Below are 9,779 nucleotides of genomic sequence, written 5' to 3' on the forward strand. Positions count from 1 at the left end.
TGAGCTAGTACTTGTGCTGGTTTCCGATGAGCTAGAGTCAGCAAGTAGCACGAGCTGGCTCGTGCCAGCTTACCGAGCTAGCTCACAGTGCTAGCTCATCGTGCTAACTCGTTGTGCTAGCTCTTCGAATCCTACAGCTCGAGCACGAAGGTTACCTGGTACAAACGGTGTGAGTGCTCATTGCTTTTGATTCGTTCAAAGCGGCCGCTCAACTCGTGTTAGGCTCTCGTGCTGTGCTTCATGCATCCTTGCCTAACAGAACGGTTCTCGGATGTGACAGAAATTTCAACGATCCGCTTGGATGGGGTAAAAGTTTTACTAATGAATGATTTCTATTTCTCATTGACCAAACATGGATTGTTGTGCTCAAGTAAACAATAACTATAGAGAAAAGATCAAGTTAACCCAGCCATATGCGAGGTTACAGCTTCCGGTTCAAAAACCACCAGCGAAAATTCATTACTGCGTAATAAATGAAATACACAAGACGCTTTCTCGCAGGAGATGTTTTATTTAAGCTTTTTTTCGGTGTCTCTTAGTTGTTTCGGTGGTATTTTGTCGGTTTTCAATCCACTGACTTTCGCGTAAATCTTTAAACAAAAAACACTGTGAGCACATTACGTGGAATCATAAGGTATATATTCCAGCGGTAAGGGTTGAGACGGAAGGCGTCGTCAACAATGAGAGTTTGACACGTTAGGATCTGCTGCAGTACGGGGCTGGCCGTTTTGGAGCGTTTGAAATCTATAGATGTTACGGGTTTCAAAACTTCAAACTCTTCTCGGGTTAGTCTACTTTCTACATCTGCCCAAGTCAGACGTACAATCGAACCAAGTGAACAACAACTGACAACCTCTCGATCTAGTGTGCATAGTCGCGAGAACTAAGTTAACTTTTTATTTATTCTTGCCATCATGAGTAACGTTGGCGAAAAAAACTCTGCTCCGACCCAACACAGCGGTCATTGACTTTAAATTCTGTTCAATAAGATTGAGTTTTCGTGAAGTGGAATATCTGCTGAAGGTGGAGATGCAGCTTAGGCGCAAGGAGGTTATGTACCTACAGTATCGTCATCTTCGCAATGTAGTACTCATATTATTCAACACGTTAACCCAAGCCGAACGTTTCGTTTTGCAGAACAACTTGAAGCACGTGGCGGAAGGCGATAAAGTTGGAATTAAGATTCCCGTGTATATAGTAAAAGGCTATGTACATGTAAAGCTACATGACCTATCACCACGTACCCCTTCTGATCTAATTGCAAAATACATGTCGCAATACGGAGAAGAGTAAAGCCATGTCAAGTGTTCCTTGAATTTTTCGCAAAATCACCGATCTTCATGAGGTATATTTGATTGTATAGGGATTATGGTGAATAGCTTTTGGTATAAATATTTCATTAAAATTCCTTTTTTTCTTTAAGATATTAACCCTTAAACTTTATTGCATGATAAAATTGTTAATTTTATATCTCAAAAACTACTGAAGATAATTCAATGAATTTTTGTACACTTATGGAATGATATTTGCACAGTTCCGAGTGAGATGCCGTAGAAGGCAGTTGATTTTCCTATCTTTCCGTGCACATGAGTAGAACTATAAGTAACTAAACATATCGATGTATATATTCTATTGGCGATTGAATTGAGATGATTCTACAGTGATTGCGTCAAATCCCGTGTTAAATTAAAAGTGATTCGAAAAGAAGCATTTAAATTATGAAAGTGTTAATGTTTTACGACGCAAACTCTACATTCATAGCGCTGTGCCTTCCGGAGGGCTGTGGTGCAAAGTAAATGTAAACGCCAAATAGGCAAATATCGTGATACGTGGTCGAAGTGTATTAGTGAAAAAGTATGTTGGTGTGTTGGTGATATGATGACCAACCACTACTCTCCCCATCAGCAGCAAAAAAGTCTACGTGCCGGAGCGTACCAGCGAGGTCGACACGAAGAGATAAGTGTTTCTTTTTATAGTTAAAGATCCCGGCATCCATACTAGTGTTTTCATGAGCTAGTGATTCTCTTTCTATATCTATTACGCTGTTCTCCAGGAGGTGTTTTCTGCTTTTCATTGAGTCGTGAGTTCATATTGTGTACTCACTACTTCCAACGGTGTGTGCGCTGGATATGGAGAATAATGTTATTTCGATTTAGGTTTATTTTATTATAAATATAGGTGGATTTTTACGATTAACCTACAATGGTCACTGATAGGGACATCTATGGAAGGCCGATTTTCAAGAAGATTAGCACACAAAAGTAGCTGCACGAATAGTTTTTACGTACTGCATGTGCTCATTGGGATTTGGGGGAGAGTGTCGGTCGATTTATTTTATAGGCGAATTGTGCAGAAAGGTTGTAGTGGCTGTCGACCGGGCTGAGTGGGGTTTGTAGGGGGGGGGGGGGGTGAGTACCATTTAGTTTGGTTGATGAGTTTTACGTTCCTTGAACCTTTCTAATAAACATTCTGTTTTATACATTCTTTTTACTCATTATAATCTTATTTGCTTTTGGTATACAGGGACGACCCGACTTCGTCAGTATCTCGATAAATTTTAGGATGGCAAAACCGGGATTCCTTTTCTTATGAAACCAAACCTGTCAAAATACTATCTGTTAGTGTGTAGTTATAAGGTCAAATTTAATTTGTATCGTGTATATTTACCATGCATAACATGAAATAATTAAGCTCATGTAAAGATTCGCATGAATTTGGGTTGGTTCAACAAATGGAGGCCAACTGTCGCACCGGTGCGGTATAATAGGTACTGACTTGCAAATTGCATTAGATTTACAGTTCTATTTACATCAGGAATTCGTATCGCGAAGAAAAAGGTTGGGTTTAGTATGTCAAAATTTAAAAAACAAGATATTTTCAAATAAAGATTTAAACTCAATACACTACCGAACAAGAAGTCGTGGAGTCATGGGGAGCTTATAGATCAAATATCTTGTAGTCATTTCACTTTCTATTGGATAGCCGATGAGGCATTTTAAAGGGGTACATGAGGTGAAAAAGGTTGTAAATCATTGGTCTATAGTCACACCATAGACTATAAACGATAATATGTGAACATAAAATCAAACGAGTTAAATAGACTAGCAAAATCGGGTCAAAATTGATAGAATCAAGTGTAAACAAAATCAGGAGCTGACGAAGTCGGGTCTTCACTGGATCAATGTTCTTGATTTGTTCTCATTACATAAAATATATGTTTTTTAGTTTAATGAAGAGTCCTTATATCTTTTAAGGTATGATTCAACGATAATAATTTTTTTTCAGCTGAAGCAGAGTGGTCCTGCACTACAATCCATATACCTATTTTAATTATTACATTGCGTTATTTTTATACCTACATAATTATTGCTTTAATTATATAACCATATACAATGAAATATAGGGATTTGGAGGGACCATCAGGGGTGAGGGGTGCATCAGAGCATCATTGAAGTTACAACTGGACAATGAAATGGAAGACCAATCGGAGTCAAGGAGGAAAAATGTATGTCGTTAGCGACAGATAAATTTCTCTCCAACAGTTGTAAACAATTTGACGCGCTCTTCAAACAAACCATTTCGCGGAAAGCTTGACAAGTATTGCTACCAACATACATACATACCTACAACACTGCATTATAATTAGTTATATTTATTATATTCAACACACATTCATTATTTTAACTATATTCACTACATTCATATTAACATCATGCATTTTATTGACACAATATATTTGTCACAGTTCCTTGACGGTTCATTGGCTATACTAATGAGCATGTAAAATTATGTAGTATTTTTTTGGTTTTATTCGTAATAATCTAATACAATACTAGCAAGGTAATTTCCTGTCGCCAGAACATTTTAAATTTGTTCCGTCATAACAATATTAAATTTTCAGTTTTAAATATGCAGTAACATAGTGTTGGAAATCTGTTCTTATTGAAATTGAAATTAAAATTTAGTTTATTATAATTATATTTAGTATATTCGTATATCTACAGTTCTCATATCATTTATTATACTTAATATTTTCGCCTTATTAGTTATAGTGATGTAACTATCCATGTTTATTATATTTCAAATATTTATTATATCGTGAATTACTTTTATGATATTTTTTACATTTATTATATTCTTTATTTCCAGTCTATTATATTACATTTACCACATGTCACTATTTAAAACATATATGTTATATTCGGTGCATTCAACATCTCACTATATGCTTTGTTTTTATTATAATGATTATATTTTTTGTTATATTCATCAATTGCGATACTTTGTTCGATATATTTATTAAATGTTATCTTCGATTTTCGTTATCTTATGAAACTGGTAGGGGTTGGGAGCACCAGGGTATCATACGAATTGAGGACTGGACGAGGGAACGTCTAAGCCTAAGTCACTTGAGGAAAACTTGTTTTCTTCAGAAGGTCAGATAAGAGTTTGATGCACCCTTCTCAAAACAAATCATCAGGTGGGTAAAGCAGGTATAGCGAAATTTTTTATCTTTTGACTGGAAAATTATTGCTGGAAGGGATTTTTTTTCCCCGCGAGGTACATGTAAGTGTCTCTGCTTACAGACCCGCCTGATTTCCCTTCAGTAACAGCGATAATGTGAAAGTTTCACGGTAAACTATTTTGGATCTACTGTAAGTCTACCCGCATTCACTGGTAAAACCTTGAACTGATGGTGGCTTCATATCACATCACATCACTTATGGAATGATATTTGCACTATCTTGTAAAAATGTTTTTACATTATAATTGTGTGAATAACGGTACTTTTCATCTATTTAAAATTTTCAATTGTATTTTTTCTTGTGTTCTTCACGCTAAAAAATTTCAAAACATGTCAAATTATGCGGCAATCTTTCACCTTCAATAATCTGTATTGATAATTTTTCATTTTTGTTCCAATCGAGAGTTATGGAGGATTTTGTAACAGTGCGCTCTTTCAACGCACGGCCCACTTTGATGCAGCCCGCGAGAACGGTCATATTGGCAACGTCGCACGTCGCTACGTCAGAATGCGCATCGCGTGGGAAGTGCGCATCGCATGACTATAAGAAACCACATCTCTCGATTAGCGCAAAAGGGCAAACTTTTCAATACGGATTATCGAAGGTGATTTTTTCCGGATATTTTGAGATGCGATAAATTTTTTTGACCGAAGTGCACAACAAAAATTACAGTTGTTTAATATATTTTTATTATTATAATTTAACGTTACTAACAATTAGCATCTTTAAAAACACTTTTGTTTGTCAAAATACATCTACGTTACATCCAAATTCATTTTTAGTCTGCAACATTAATATATGGAAATGGAAAATCTTATGCCAACAGCATTTTATTTCACGTTCTTATTTTCGCGAGCGATATTACCATTAAACAACGATGTGTCTTTTGAAAAAAGTTTACATAAAATCTGTTGTTCAATCGCATCGATGTTGGGGTTTTTCATCACAATTGCTTCTGTTAATTCTGTTAATTAGTGGTTTTCCAAGTTCTGGTAAGATATTATTTATTTTTGTCGAGTTTCAATTAATCATTAACGATCTTTATTTTAAAATCATCGTGACAGTTTTCCGCATGTACCTGTTGAGTCATCGAATATTTCAGTTCCATTACTTTGGCAATCATCATAAGAAGAAAAATTAAACGTTAAATTTTCCTATATTTTAAACGCGTTAAACTATAACATTACTATAAACGTGGGATGTAAAATTAAAAATTTAACGAAAATTGTGTTTTATTCATGTCCACATATATTTTCGTTGTATTTTTTTGAGCCCATTACGACATATGCTACACTTGTGTTGACCAATATAATTTTTGAAGTAGAATACTTCTAACGTTTCAATATGGGGTCCCGTTTCAAAAATTTCAGTTGAGAAATTTTCCCAGGTTTGAAATGCGAATATCTTCCGTTCTACTGATCGAAATCGCAATAGTTTTGCACTATCTGATCTGAAATTCGTGCACGTATTTCGTATTAAATTTCGGAGTTAATGCGACTACTATAAATAAACCAAAAAAAGGATTTTTAGAAAATCCTTCGAAAACAGCGATGAAAATGCGCAATTTGCAAGCACATCTCACGCAAAGCCGTCAAAAAGGAGCATGTAAGCGTTTCATTACATACATGAATGTTATATATACAGGTCACGCGAGCTTGTTTTGTATCAGTGGGTGCTCGCTTACCACACGAGTAACATTCTCGTCCGGACGGTACAATGAGCGGTATCATGTTTGCGTTCCCTACCAAGCGTCATCGCAAGGTTCTTCGTGATAAAATCCAGGGATCACCAAATTCGGTGTCTGGCTCGTCGTGGTGGTGTAAAATGCATTTCCGGTTTAATCTTCGAATGCTGATGGTGTGCAGGAAAATGTCATCCGAGATGCCGTGACCTACACTGAACACGCCAAGCGCAAAACCTCAATGAATGTCGTCTACACTTTGAAGCAGCAGGGACGCACTTTGTATGGATTTGGAAGTTGAAAAGGTAGAACTTACTTGTATCATTATAAAAAAAGATGGGTAGGTAATGTCAGAGACATAACCGGAGTGAAGTAGAATACACTTTAGACCGGTAAATTCTGCTCTGGAATAAGAAATTTCTAAGCGATTTTGTCGTCTTTTGCACATTCATAGTTTATTTGGAGTATTTTTGTAATTATCAAGTTGTCAATTTGCAACATTCTTTGAAAATATTGTTGAACTTTTATGAATAAAGGCACGAAAACGAGCGTTTGACCGTCGTCCTACTACTAGCATCAGAGAAGTAGCAGATCAGCATTTTTCGCTACATGGCCTGTACCAAACAAACCGCTCGTAAGTCCACCGGAGGAAAGGCTCCCCGCAAGCAGTTGGCAACGAAGGACGTGTAAAAGTGCCCCAGTCACGGTTGGCGTTAAGAAGCCTCATCGCTACCGAACAGAAACTGTCGCCCTGCGAAAAATTCACAGCTATCAGAAATCGAGCGGACCTAAATTGTGACCCAAAATAAACCACAAACCAACAAGTTCTTTTCAGGACCAGCCAATTATAAAGTAAGATATAAATGAAATTTTCCATTGCCTTACAACCTCCCTCCCCCTTTCATTCCGGCTTGAATTACTATCAATCTTGATGATGCTGTGCGGCGGGGGCACTAGTTTTTATTATAGTGGAAAATTTAGGTTTGCGCGTTTTTCCAATAAGTTTTTTAGCTGTGCTGTTTTGAAGGAAGTTGTAGTTGAATTCAAAATAAAATAGTTTATTTCTATTGTCAGAGATGGACCTTCCAACGAAAACTAGTCTGGCTCGCTTGGAATCGAATTGTACGGACCAACCACTGCTTTCACAAAATCTGTTATTTTCAGTAATTGTACATTCTACACAATTATTTCCAATCAGCGCAAAAATCGAAGGTTTTCATTCAGTACAACAGCAGATTTTCACTTTTGGAAAAACAGGCAACATTCTGGCCGAAAATTTTAAAACGGAGCACCTATATCGAAACGTTAGAAAACGTTCGATTTTTGTAAATTGAATCATTACACTAACCTGTCTACAAATCACACAAATAACTTTTTTATTTTGTGCCATTCTACATGAAAACGACGATATTGTTCACAAGTGGCCCACTTACTATCCAACGCTCTTGGCAAGCCACTTTCTGATGCTTGTAATAACAAAACTTCAATTCGATTTTTTGTCGATAAATTGAGGGCCCTGAAAAGGGCCTTTTGTTTGGGCAGTGTTCGGAATTTACTTGGAGCTGGTGTATTTGGTAACAGCTTTGGTGCCATCTGAGACGGCTTGGCCAACTCTTCTGACAGAAGCAAACGGACGGCGGCTTGAATTTCGCGGGAGGTTATTGTCAAGCGCTTGTTGTAATGAGTCGGGCGGGAGACCTCGTTTACAATGCGTTCGAAAATGTCTAATAAATCTGTTTATGATGCTCGACGAGACTCTGGTATCTGGATGGACCTCTTTCAGCACCTTGTAGATGTAGATGTACAGTTTCACTTACGATGCTGCAAACGAACTGACCGTGAACAACAGCATGCTGAGTTTTTATACCTTTTATAAGGCCCTTTTCAGGGCTACCAAAATCTTTTCAAAGAATATTGCGCACTTCCCACTAACCTGGACTCCGCACTTTCAAAGTGCGAGTGATCAAACTGCTACTGAAAACTGCGAGCTGTCAAAACACATGTATTTCAAGTGATAGATATGGTCCATTCATAGACAGACCAGTCGAACTAACCAGTCTATGAGAAGAATTTAATAGAAAAACAGTAAGTGCGCAGTGCGATTAAAATCCAGTTTTTAGTGCCACAAGCAATAAGTTTGCATTTTCTGTTTCATGGACTGTTTCTCCCTGGAGAGCAATTTGGGTCAAACCCTAAATTATGATTTATTTCAGTACGCAAATTGCAAATATGGTCAGAAACAAACTGGAGTGAAGTAAAAAACATTTTTACTAGGCGCATTCAAAAAAGGTTTCAATTCTCAATCATTTTACCAAGGTGCCGTATTACATTACTCTCTTTATCCTGAGTGTTCGATAATCTCCGTATTGGAAACACAATTTCAATTTTGTTCTTGGGATGCAGTTCGGCTTGCATACTTGGCAACACACCGCCCTGAGCAATTGTCACTCCGGAGAGCAGTTTGTTCAACTTTTCGTTGTTACGAATCACCAGCTGCTGAAGACGTAGGATAATTCGTCTTTTTGTTGTCACAGGCAGCATTTCCTTCCAATTTAAACACTTTAGCAGCAGCTACTAAGCTAGCTACTAAGCAGCTACTTCCATTACAGCTACTAAGTAAACGACACTCCGACGCGTTCAACACAATTTGCTTGTGTATCGACCAACGAAGGGGAGGAGCTGCGAAGAATACATATTGAGGACAACACAAAAAAGGACGAGCTTACGTTGTGCTGTAATCAGGTATAAAAACTCAGCATGCTGTTGTTCACGGTCAGTTCGTTTGCAGCATCGTAAGTGAAACTGTACATCTACATCTACAAGGTGCTGAAAGAGGTCCATCCAGATACCAGAGTCTCGTCGAGCATCATAAACAGATTTATTAGACATTTTCGAACGCATTGTAAACGAGGTCTCCCGCCCGACTCATTACAACAAGCGCTTGACAATAACCTCCCGCGAAATTCAAGCCGCCGTCCGTTTGCTTCTGTCAGAAGAGTTGGCCAAGCCGTCTCAGATGGCACCAAAGCTGTTACCAAATACACCAGCTCCAAGTAAATTCCGAACACTGCCCAAACAAAAGGCCCTTTTCAGGGCCCTCAATTTATCGACAAAGAATCGAATTGAAGTTTTGTTATTACAAGCATCAGAAAGTGGCTTGCCAAGAGCGTTGGATAGTAAGTGGGCCACTTGTGAACAATATCGTCGTTTTCATGTAGAATGGCACAAAATAAAAAAGTTATTTGTGTGATTTGTAGACAGGTTAGTGTAATGATTCAATTTACAAAAATCGAACGTTTTCTAACGTTTCGATATAGGTGCTCCGTTTTAAAATTTTCGGCCAGAATGTTGCCTGTTTTTCTAAAAGTGAAAATCTGCTGTTGTACTGAATGAAAACCTTCGATTTTTGCGCTGATTGGAAATAATTGTGTAGAATGTACAATTACTGAAAATAACAGATTTTGTGAAAGCAGTGGTTGGTCCGTACAATTCGATTCCAAGCGAGCCAGACTAGTTTTCGTTGGAAGGTCCATCTCTGACAATAGAAATAAACTATTTTATTTTGAATTCAA

The sequence above is a fragment of the Topomyia yanbarensis genome, chromosome 2, assembly GCF_030247195.1.
Source record: "Topomyia yanbarensis strain Yona2022 chromosome 2, ASM3024719v1, whole genome shotgun sequence".
NCBI classification, from domain to species: Eukaryota; Metazoa; Arthropoda; class Insecta; order Diptera; family Culicidae; genus Topomyia; species Topomyia yanbarensis.